We start from the raw sequence: 12,756 nt of genomic DNA on the forward strand, positions 1-12,756 counted from the left end.
GATGTAATGTTTGTTGAAAATGAAAAAATTTAAATACAAAATCACAGGACGAGTTGTTTGTTGCAAATGGAAAAATTTCAATACTAAATCACAGGACGAGTTGTTTGTTGCAAATGGAAAAATTTCAATACAAATTCACACGATGAAATGTTTGTTGCAAATGTAAAAATTTCAATACTAAATCACAGGACGAGTTGTTTGTTGCAAATGGAAAAATTTCAATACAAATTCACAGGAGGAGTTGTTTGTTGCAAATGCAAAAATTTCAATACTAAATGAGTGGACCAGTTGTTTGTTGCAAATGGAAGCATTTCAATACAAATTCACAGGATGAAATGTTAGTTGCAAATACAAAAATTTCAATACTAAATCACAAGAGGAGTTGTTTGTTGCAAATGGAAAAATTTCAATACAAATTCACAGGAGGAGTTGCTTGTTGCAAATGTAAAAATTTCAATACTAAATCACAGGACCCTTTGTTTGTTGCAAATGTAAAAATTTTAATACTAAATCACAGGAGGAGTTGTTTGTTGCAAATGGAAAAATTTCAATACAAATTCACAGGATGAAATGTTTGTTGCAAATGTAAAAATTTGATACTAAATCACACCAGGAGTTGTTTGTTGCAAATGTAAAAATGTCAATACTAAATGACAGGACGAGGAGTTGTTTGTTGCAAATGGAAGAATTTCAACACAAATTCACACGAGGAGTTGTTGCAAATGTAAAAATTTCAATACAAATTCACAGGATGAAATGTTTGTAGCAAATGTAAAAATTTAATACTAAATCACAGGACGAGTTGTTTGCTGCAAATGGAAAAATTTCAATACAAATTCACAGGATGAAATGTTTGTTGCAAATGTAAAAATGTAATACTAAATCACATGACGAGTTGTTTGTTGCAAATGTAAAAATGTCAATACTAAATGACACGGTGACCACTTGTTTGTTGCAAATGGAAAAATGTCAATACTAAATCACAGGACGAATTGTTTGTTGCAAATGCAAAAATTTCAATACTAAATCACAGGAGGAGTTGTTTGTTGCAAATGTAAAAATTTCAATACTAAATCACATGACGAGTTGTTTGTTGGAAATGGAAAAATTTCAATACTAAATCACACGACGAATTGTTTGTTGCAAATGGAAAAATTTCAATACAAATTCATAAGACGAGTTGTTTGTTGCAAATGTAAAAATTTCAATACTAAATCACATGAGGAGTTGTTTGTTGCAAATGTAAAAATTTCAATACTAAATTACACGACGAATTGTTTGTTGCAAATGGAAAAATTTCAATAGAAAATTCACACGAGTTGTTTGTTGCAAATGAAAATATTTCAATATAAAATTCACACTATGAGCAGTTTGCTGCAAATGAATAAAATTTCAATACAAAATTCACACTATGAGCTAAGCTGTTTGCTGCAAATGAAGAAAATTTCAATACAAATTCACACTATGAGCTGTTTTTTGCAAATGAATAAAATTCCAATAAAAAATTCGCACAACGAAATGTTTGTTGCAAATGAAAAAATTTCAGTACTAAAGCACACGACGAGTTGTTTGTTGCAAATGGAAAAATATCAATACAAAATTCACAGGAGTTGTTTGTTGCAAATGAAAAAATTTCAATAAATTCACATGACGAAATGTTTGTTGCAAATGAAAAAATTTCAATACTAAATCACACTAAGAGTTGTTTGTTGCAAAAGGAAAAATTCCAATACAAAATTCACATGAGTTGTTTGTTGCAAATGAAAAAATTTCAATACTAAATTCACACCATGAGCTGTTGGCTACAAATGAATACAATTTCAATACAAAATTCACACTGTGAGCTGTTTGCTGCAAATGAATAAAAATTCAATACAAAATTCACACTATGAGCTGTTTGTTGCAAATGAATAAAATTCCAAAAAAAAAAATTCGCACAACGAGTTGACTCTCTCTTCTACAAGAGTCAGGCGAGGGAGGGTGAGAGAATTCACCCACTGCTCCCCTCAGCAGTGTGTATCAACAATGTGCCTGTTCAGTTCCCCGCTCAGGCTCTGGTGATTTCTCACCCTCCTGTGCTTCTGACTGTACCCAGTGCTTGTATAAATCAATCATAAAACAAATCATTAAAAAAAAAGATTATGAAAAGAAATAGAAGGGGACACAAAGAAATGGAACCACATCGATTTGAACCTACTATCTACCAGATTGGGTACTTGAGAATGACAGCTTCACTGTGGTTATTTATTGTACTATTTCTTTGGATATATTTATCTCTATTTGTTAGCCAGAGACATCCTGCAGGGGGGGAGGAGCGAGGAGCACAGGGGACTGAGGTGATGGTGCACGGGGGCATTGGTGAAGGAAACTCTGCGTGCTCCACCTGAGGTGGGGGAAAGCAACCATTGCTTACAAAGGAACAATGATGACAAACCCATAAAAAGAAAATTCAATAAAAACAAAACAAAAGGACACCTGCTTTCCTGTGTTTATTGCGGCCCGTTCTAGGATAGGTAAGCCCTGGAAACAACACAAATGCCCCCAACGAGATGACTGGATCAAGGAGCTAGGACGCACACAATGGAATATTACTCAGCAATCAAAAAGGAGATACTCATGCCATTCGCAGCAATATGGATGGCGCTGGAAAGGATGATGCTCAGTGAAATAAACCAGAAGAGAAGAGAAAAAGGTCAGAAGGTTTCACTGATGGCAAGAAATGTAGGGAAACCCAATAAGGGATCAGGACACAAAATAACTACAATCAATGAAAATTCAAAACCAACAGGCAACCCTAGACCCGAGACATTCTGTAGGGGAGGCGGAGCCAGAGGGATGAGGATAAGGGTGGGAAGAGCACAAGGGTCTATGGTGACTGGGCATGGGCGCCTTGGTGGTGGGCATTTCACAGGGAGGTCACACATTGTACAGAAATGAAGGATGGGCTAATAAATAGATTGCCGAAAACATAAGCTCCAGCTATCATTGTACCACCTCTCTCTACAGATTGGATCTGCCAAGTCATTTTGAGAGTTTCCCCTGTTTTACCTTAGGAATAAAATGTATTCTCTTTGCCCCTGGGATTAGACACATGCGCTCTTTTGAGCCTCTGGAAAAAAGAGGATCTACGTTAGAGAACAAAGAGACTGGGAAATAGCAGGCGTCGACTCCACCAGGAGAGAGTGCGTTGTCCTTTGAGTTTCTGGAGCAACATAGAAAAAGAGCTCAGGTTCTCTCTCCATGAGATAGTTTAGGAAACACAAACTCCAGGAAGGGTGCCACATATCAGACCCAACAGCTCACTATTTCTGGAAGACGCACTCTGTTCCGCATGGTAAATTGCCCCTGATGTCACTTTGGAGGAAACGAAACTAAAAGAAGGTTCCTGAGAGGGGCCATTCCTAGGCAAGACATTTGTCTTCCTAGTCCTCTTTCCAACGTTTCAGAGTGACACTTTTCACCCAGAGTCCTTTGGACATGGAGTCTCAGTCATCTCAGTGTATTCATCTCTCCGATTCAGCCTGACCACTTGGGAGAGACGGTCTGAAAGTCAAACCGGCTAAAGAACGTTCTGTAAGGACTTGCGACTTGCAGGGTTTTCACCATGGTCCGAAATGGAAAGCATCTCAAACTGCTTTGGGAGAAGGACGTAGACAATCATGACAGGAGGAGCTGGGAGATACAGAATGACATAGCCATGCTTGCTTCCAAGGGTTTGCAAAATGCAAAAGAGCTCCCTGCCCCTTCTGAATTGGATTGGTCTCCAATTGCATCTTGGACAACAAAGGGGAAGGCACTGTTTCCACAACACCTTCCACAGGAAATGACAAAAATGGCCACAGGAAGTTCACCAGCTGAGTTGCTTTTTGCAATGCAAAAATTACAACAGGATATTCTACCGCTGACATAATTTTTGCAACGAAAAAATTACAACAGGATATTCAACCGCTGACGTAATTTTTGCAACGAAAAAATTACAACAGGATATTCAACCGCTGAGTTACTTTTTGCAATGAAACAAATGCCAGCACAAAATTCACACTAGGAGTTGACCCTCTCTTATATAAGCGTCAGGCGAGGAGGGCGGATGTGCCAGACCTCAGATCTGCGCATGGAGCTTAACTACTTAACCGGCCACCTCGCTGAGCCACCAGGGCTGCGCTGGGGCCGCTGAGGATTTCTGCTTTATTGAACTGGTCTCTACCAGGCCCGACGACGACCTTACTCACAACTTCCCTCACAAGGCCTGCGATTTACAAAATTTACAAAATGCCGATTTACAAAATTTACAAAACGCCATTTCCAGTTTTCCAAACCGCTGCCAGAGTGCAGGCTGTGTGTTGCAAGTAAGTGGCTTCAGAGCTTCCGCTGAGCTTCTGCTCACTGTAACCCTCTCTCCACCAGATGGAGGCTGCTGTGACGAGAGCCCTAGGGCTTCAGCTACTGAACCTCTTACTACCAGAGTGGACGGTGTTACCCCTTGCTTTAGGGGCTCAGGTACTAAGGAATCGGTCTTTACCAAACTGGAGGATATCACCCGGTCCTTTAGGGGTGCAGCTATCATTGAACCTCCCTCTGACAGACTGGAGGAGGTGCCACATGACTTTAAGGCTTCAGCTACCATTTGAACTGTCACTTTCAGACTGATGGATGTCGCAAGTCTCCTCAGGGGTTCCGCTGTCTGTAAACCCCTCGCTAACAGACGGGAGGACGGCCCAAGCGGCTTTCCGGATCCCGCTGCTATTGGACCTGTCACTACCCATGCTTCCTTCAAGTGTTTGGACAATGGAAAGGCGCTCCCTGGCCATTCCTATTATTGTATTTTTCTCGAATTTGCATTGTTGACAACAAAGTTGACAGCAGTGTTTCAACACCTTCGATAGGAAATGAAAAAAATTCCAATATAAAATTTTCACTGAGTTATTTGTTGCAAATGAAAACAATTTCAATACAAAATTCACTCGATGAGTTGTTTTTTGCCAATGAAAAAAAATTCAAAACAAAATTCACACGGAGTTGTTTGTTGCAAATGAAAAAAATTTTCAATACAAAATTCACACCATGAGCTGTTTGCTGCAAATGAATTAAATTTCAATACAAAATTCACACTATGAGCTCTTTGTTGCAAATGAATAAAATTCCAAAAAAAAAAAAAAATTCGCACAACGCGTTGACACTCTTTGTACAAGAGTCAGGCGAGAGAGGGTGAGAGAATTCACCCTCTGCTCCCCTCAGCAGTGTATATCAATGATGTGCCTGTTCTGTTCCCCGCTGTGGCCCTGGTGATTTCTCACCCTCCTGTGCTTCTGACTGTACCCAGTGCTTGTATAAATCAATAATAAAATAAATATTTAAAAAAAAATATTATGAAAAGAAATAGAAGAGGACACAAAGAAATGGAACCACATCCATTGGAACCTACTCTCTACCAGATTTGTTACTTGAGAATGACAGCTTCACTATGGTTATGTATTGTACTATTTCTTTGGATATATTTATCTCTATTTGTAAGCCAGAGACATCCTGCAGGGGGGGAGGAGCGAGGAGCACAGGGGACTGAGGTGATGGTGCACGTGGGCATTGGTGAAGGAAACTCTGCGTGCTCCACCTGAGGTGGGGGAAAGCAAGCATTGCTTACAAAGGAACAATGATGACAAACCCATAATAAGAGCATTCAATAAAAAGAAAACAAAAGGACACCTGCTCTCCTGTGTTTATTGTGGCCCGTTCTAGGATAGGTAAGCCATGGAAACAACACAAATGCCCCCAACGAGATGACTGGATCAAGGAGCTAGGACGCACTATTACTATATTACTATATATATTATATTACTATATATATATTACTATATATATTACTCTATATATATTACTATATATATTACTATATATATAGTGATATATATATTACTATATATATTACCATATATATTACCATATATATTATATTATATATTACTATATATATTACTATATATTATATATACTATATATATTACTATATATATTACATATATATTACTATATATATTATTACTATTTATTACTATATATATTACTATATATATTACTATATATATCATATATATTACTATATATTACTATATATAACTATATATACTATATTACTATGTTACTATACTACTATATTACTATATATATAATATATTACTATATTACTATATTACTATATATACTATATATATACTATATATATATATAACTATATTAAATTACTATATTACTATATTACTATATTACTCAGCAATCAAAAAGGAGATAGTCATGCCATTCGCAGCAACATGGTTGGCGCTGGAAAGGATGATGCTCAGTGAAATAAACCAGAAGAGAAGAGAAAAAGGTCAGAAGGTTTCACTGATGGCAAGAAATGTAGGGAAACCCAATAAGGGATCAGGACACAAAATAACTACAATCAATGAAAATTCAAAACCAACAGGCAACCCTAGACCCGAGACATTCTGTAGGGGAGGCAGAGCCAGAGGGATGAGGATAAGGGTGGGAAGAGCACAAGGGTCTATGGTGACTGGGCATGGGCGCCTTGGTGGTGGGCATCTAACAGGGAGGTCACACATTGTACAAAAATGAAGGATGGGGTAATAAATAGATTGCCGAAAACATAAGCTCCAGCTATCATTGTACCACCTCTCTCTACAGATTGGATCTGCCAAGTCATTTTGAGAGTTTCCCCTGTTTTACCTTAGGAATAAAATGTATTCTCTTTGCCCCTGGGATTAGACACATGCGCTCTTTTGAGCCTCTGGAAAGAAGAGGATATATGATAGAGAACTCATCATGAGAACAAAGAGACTGGGAAATAGCAGGTGTCGACTCCACCAGGAGAGAGTGCGTTGTCCTTTGAGTTTCTGGAGCAACATAGAAAAAGAGCTCAGGTTCTCTCTCCATGAGACAGTTTAGGAAACACAAACTCCAGGAAGGGTGCCACATATCAGACCCAACAGCTCACCATTTCTGGAAGACGCACTCTGTTCCAGATGGTAAATTGCCCCTGATGTCACTTTGGAAGAAACAAAACTAAAAGAAGGTTCATGAGAGGGGCCATTCCTAGGCAAGACATGTGTCTTCCTAGTCCTCTTTCTAAAGTTTCAGAGTGACATCTTTCACCCAGAGTCCTTTGGACATGGAGTCTCAGTCATCTCAGTGTATTCACCTCTCTGATTCAGCCTGACCACTTGGGAGAGACTGTCTTCAATTCAAAATGGGTAAACAACGTTCTGTAAGGATTTGCTACTTGTAGGGTTTTCACAATGGTCCCAAATGCAAAGCATCTCAACATGTATTGGGAGAAGGACTTAGGAAATCATGACACAAAAGCTGGGAGATACTTCATTAAAATAGGCATATTGCCATCCAAGTGAGTCACTGTGTTTCCGGCCAATGAACAATAAATCCAATGCAAAATTCACACAAGGAATTGAACGATGAACACTGACTTGAGCCTCTATATAAATGAGTCAGGCGTGGGAGGGTGAGAGAAGTCACCGGAGACCAGAGGAGCAGGGAGCACACAGCAGAGTGGGCAGACACAGGGAGCAGGCCGGGCACAGACCCACTCAAGCAAGCAGAGCTGGGTGCTGAGGGCCAGGCCTCCGATCAGCACTGTGGAGCTTCGCTGCACAAACGCTCACCTCGCTGAGCCACCGGGGCCGCCCCGGGTGCACTTAGGCTTTCTGCACTATTTAACTGGTCTCTACCAGGCCCGACGACGACGCTACTCACAACTTCCCGTACAAGGCCTGCGCCATTTCCAAAACGCCATTTCCAAACCGCTGCCAGAGTGCAGGCTGTGTGTTGCAAGTGGCTTTAGAGCTTCCCTCTGCTGAGCTTCCGCTAGCTTTAACCCTCTCTCTACCAGATGGAGGCTGCTGTCACCAGTGCCCTAGGGGTTCAGCTATTGAACCTCTTGGGGCCAGAGTGGACGGTGTTACCCCTTGCTTTAGGGGCTCAGCTACTATTGAATCTGTCTCTACCAAACTGGAGGGGGTCACACGTTGCTTTAGAGGTGCCGCTAGCTTTCAACCTCTTTCCTTCAGACTGGTGGATGTCACCAGTTCCTTTAGGGCTGCAGCTCTCATTTAACCTCTGTCTGACAGACTGGAGGAGGTCCCATGTGTCTTAAGGGCCTCAGCTACCATCTGAAGTGTCACTTTCAGACTGGTGGACGTCACAAGTCTCTTTAGGGGGGCAGCTGTCTTTATACCCCTTTCTGACAGACGGGCGCATGTCCCAAGTTGCTTTCGGGATTCTGCTACTATGGAACCTGTCACTCCCAGTCTGGAGGCTGTTCCAAATTGCTTTCGAGTTTCAGCTACTACATAACCTGGCTCTACCAGTCTGGAGGATGTCACAGGAGACTTTACAGGTTTAGCGATCTCGACACCTCCCTCTGGAAGACTCCACGATGTTACCAGGTACTTGAGAGGTTCCGCTCATGTATCACCTTTTCTCCCTACCGCATTGGTCATTTGAGAGCCGGGTTTTTTTGTTGAACCTCCCCTCTCTCTCCTAGATTGGATGTTTGCTTGGGGTTTTTCCTATTTTCTACTTCTTTTGGAACCTCTCCTGATCATAATGGATGTTTGTTGTAGATGTTTTTTTTATCGGTCCACTGTTTTTTTGAACTCTATCAGAACAGGTGATTTCAGTTTTTCATAGTATCAGCTGTTTTGTTGCTTTTTGGTTTTTGTATTTTTTTTTTTTTACCATCTGACAGATTGGATATTTCAAATATTTCATAGTTTCAGCTATTATTGAAATTCTCCCTACCAGATCCAGTTTGTACGTGACCAGTTGCTTTAGAGGTTCAGCTATTTTTTTTTTTCTTCCTCTACCACATTGCCTATTTTAAAGACCGGGCTTTATATTTTTATTTTTTTTAAAGATTTCTTTATCTATTCATACAAGCACAGGGTCTAGTGAGAAGCGCAGGAGGGTGAGAGAATTCACCAGAGCCAGAGCGGGGAGCAGAGCAGGCAGAAGGACCAAAGCACACTACTGAGGGGAGCAGTGGGCGGCTGGAGAGGTCTGCGCGCCATGTGGGACCCTCGCCCTGGGGCCGGGGATCGAACCGGTGCTGCGGAGGCTGCGGGCAGCTTTGCCAGGCCCTTTTTGTTTTTCCTCTTCCCTCTTGTTTTAGAGAAGGTTACAAGGTATTTTAGAGGTTCTGCTGTTTTTTTAACCTCTCTATCATATTGGATGTTTTACAGGTCCAGCCAAAAACTCCACAGAAAATCTTACTAAACTAATCAATCCATTTAACAAAGTAGTAATATACAGAATCAACACACAAAAATGAGCGGCCTTCCTATATACAAACAAATCTGAAGGAGAAGAAATCTAGAAAACCATTCCTTTTACTATTGAAACTATCAAACTACAATCCAATACTTGGGAATAAGCCTGACACAACAGGTGAAGGATCTATACAAAACACATTATAAAAGATCATGAAAAGAGGGCCTCCTCGGTGGCGCAGCGGTTGAGCACTGGGTTGCAAAGCTGCCCGCAGCCTCTGCAGTGCCGGTTCGATTCCCCGGCTGCCGGTTGGATCCTACATGGCGAGCAGAGCTCTCCTGCCGCCAGCTGCTCCCCTCAGCAGTGTATTTCAACGATCTGCCTGTTCTGTTCCCTGCTCTGGCTCTGGTGAATTCTCTCACCCTCCTGTGCTTCTGACAGTATTCAGTGCTTGTGTAAATCAATAATAATATAAATCTTAAAAAAAAAAGTTTATGAAAAGAAATTGGGAGAAGAACTTAGAAAATCATGACACAAGGAGTTGGGAGATACCTCATAAAATACCCATGCTTCCTTCCAAGTGTTTGTAAAGGGAAAAGAGTTCCCTGCCCCATCTTATTAGGATTTGTCTCTAATTTTCATCTTTTAGAACAACGTGAATAGTACTGTTTCAATACCTTCGATATGAAATGAAAAAACATTTCAACACAAAATTCACACTATTAGTTGTTTGTTGCGGCCCGTTCTAGGATAGGTAAGCCATGGAAACAACACAAATGCCCCCAACGAGATGACTGGATCAATGAGCTAGGACGCACTATTACTATATTACTATATATATTATATTACTATATATATATTACTATATATATTACTCTATATATATTACTCTATATAGTACTATATATATAGCAATATATATATTACCATATATATTACCATATATATTATATTATATATTACTATATATATTATATATACTATATATTACTATATATATTACATATATATTACTATATATTATTACTATTTATTACTATATATATTACTATATATATTACTATATATATTATATATATTACTATATATTACTATATATATAACTATATATACTATATTACTATGTTACTATACTACTATATTACTATATATATACTATATTACTATATTACTATATTACTATATATACTATATATATACTATATATATATAACTATATTATATTACTATATTACTATATTACTCAGCAATCAAAAAGGAGATAGTCATGCCATTCGCAGCAACATGGATGGCGCTGGAAAGGATGATGCTCAGTGAAATAAACCAGAAGAGAAGAGAAAAATGTCAGAAGGTTTCACTGATGGCAAGAAATGTAGGGAAACCCAATAAGGGATCAGGACACAAAATAACTACAATCAATGAAAATTCAAAACCAACAGGCAACCCTAGACCCGAGACATTCTCTAGGGGAGGCAGAGCCAGAGGGATGAGGATAAGGGTGGGAAGAGCACAAGGGTCTATGGTGACTGGGCATGGGCACCTTGGTGGTGGGCATTTCACAGGGAGGTCACACATTGTACAAAAATGAAGGATGGGGTAATAAATAGATTGCCGAAAACATAAGCTCCAGCTATCATTGTACCACCTCTCTTTAGATTGGATCTGCCAAGTCATTTTGAGAGTTTCCCCTTTTTTACCTTAGGAATAAAATGTATTCTCTTTGCCCCTGGGATTAGACACATGCACTCTTTTGAGCCTCTGGAAAGAAGAGGATATATGATAGAGAACTCATCATGAGAACAAAGAGACTGGGAAATAGCAGGTGTCGACTCCACCAGGAGAGAGTGCGTTGTCCTTTGAGTTTCTGGAGCAACATAGAAAAAGAGCTCAGGTTCTCTCTCCATGAGACAGTTTAGGAAACACAAACTCCAGGAAGGGTGCCACATATCAGACCCAACAGCTCACCATTTCTGGAAGACGCACTCTGTTCCAGATGGTAAATTGCCCCTGATGTCACTTTGGAAGAAACGAAACTAAAAGAAGGTTCATGAGAGGGGCCATTCCTAGGCAAGACATGTGTCTTCCTAGTCCTCTTTCTAAAGTTTCAGAGTGACATCTTTCACCCAGAGTCCTTTGGACATGGAGTCTCAGTCATCTCAGTGTATTCACCTCTCTGATTCAGCCTGACCACTTGGGAGAGACTGTCTTCAATTCAAAATGGGTAAACAACGTTCTGTAAGGATTTGCTACTTGCAGGGTTTTCACAATGGTCCCAAATGCAAAGCATCTCAACATGTATTGGGAGAAGGACTTAGGAAATCATGACACAAAAGCTGGGAGATACTTCATTAAAATAGGCATATTGCCATCCAAGTGAGTCACTGTGTTTCCGGCCAATGAACAATAAATCCAATGCAAAATTCACACAAGGAATTGAACGATGAACACTGACTTGAGCCTCTATATAAACGAGTCAGGCGTGGGAGGGTGAGAGAAGTCACCGGAGACCAGAGGAGCAGGGAGCACACAGCAGAGTGGGCAGACACAGGGAGCAGGCCGGGCACAGACCCACTCAAGCAAGCAGAGCTGGGTGCTGAGGGCCAGGCCTCCGATCAGCGCTGTGGAGCTTCGCTGCACAAACGCTCACCTCGCTGAGCCACCGGGGCCGCCCCGGGTGCACTTAGGCTTTCTGCACTATTTAACTGGTCTCTACCAGGCCCGACGAGGACGCTACTCACAACTTCCCGTACAAGGCCTGCGCGATTTCCAAAACGCCATTTCCAAACCGCTGCCAGAGTGCAGGCTGTGTGTTGCAAGTGGCTTTAGAGCTTCCCTCTGCTGAGCTTCCGCTAGCTTTAACCCTCTCTCTACCAGATGGAGGCTGCTGTCACCAGTGCCCTAGGGGTTCAGCTATTGAACCTCTTGGGGCCAGAGTGGACGGTGTTACCCCTTGCTTTAGGGGCTCAGCTACTATTGAATCTGTCTCTACCAAACTGGAGGGGGTCACACGTTGCTTTAGAGGTGCCGCTAGCTTTCAACCTCTTTCCTTCAGACTGGTGGATGTCACCAGTTCCTTTAGGGCTGCAGCTCTCATTTAACCTGTCTGACAGACTGGAGGAGGTCCCACGTGACTTTAAGGCCTCAGCTACCATCTGAAGTGTCACTTTCAGACTGGGGGACGTCACAAGTCTCTTTAGGGGGGCAGCTGTCTTTATACCCCTCTGACAGACGGGAGCATGTCCCAAGTTGCTTTCGGGATTCTGCTACTATGGAACCTGTCACTCCCAGTCTGGAGGCTGTTCCAAATTGCTTTCGAGTTTCAGCTACTACATAACCTGGCTCTACCAGTCTGGAGGATGTCACAGGAGACTTTAGAGGTTTAGCGATCTCGACACCTCCCTCTGGAAGACTCTACCATGTTACCAGGTACTTGAGAGGTTCCGCTCATTTATCACCTTTTCTCCCTACCGCATTGGTCATTTG

Source organism: Talpa europaea (genome assembly GCF_964194135.1).
Source record: "Talpa europaea genome assembly, chromosome: 1".
Taxonomy (NCBI): domain Eukaryota; kingdom Metazoa; phylum Chordata; class Mammalia; order Eulipotyphla; family Talpidae; genus Talpa; species Talpa europaea.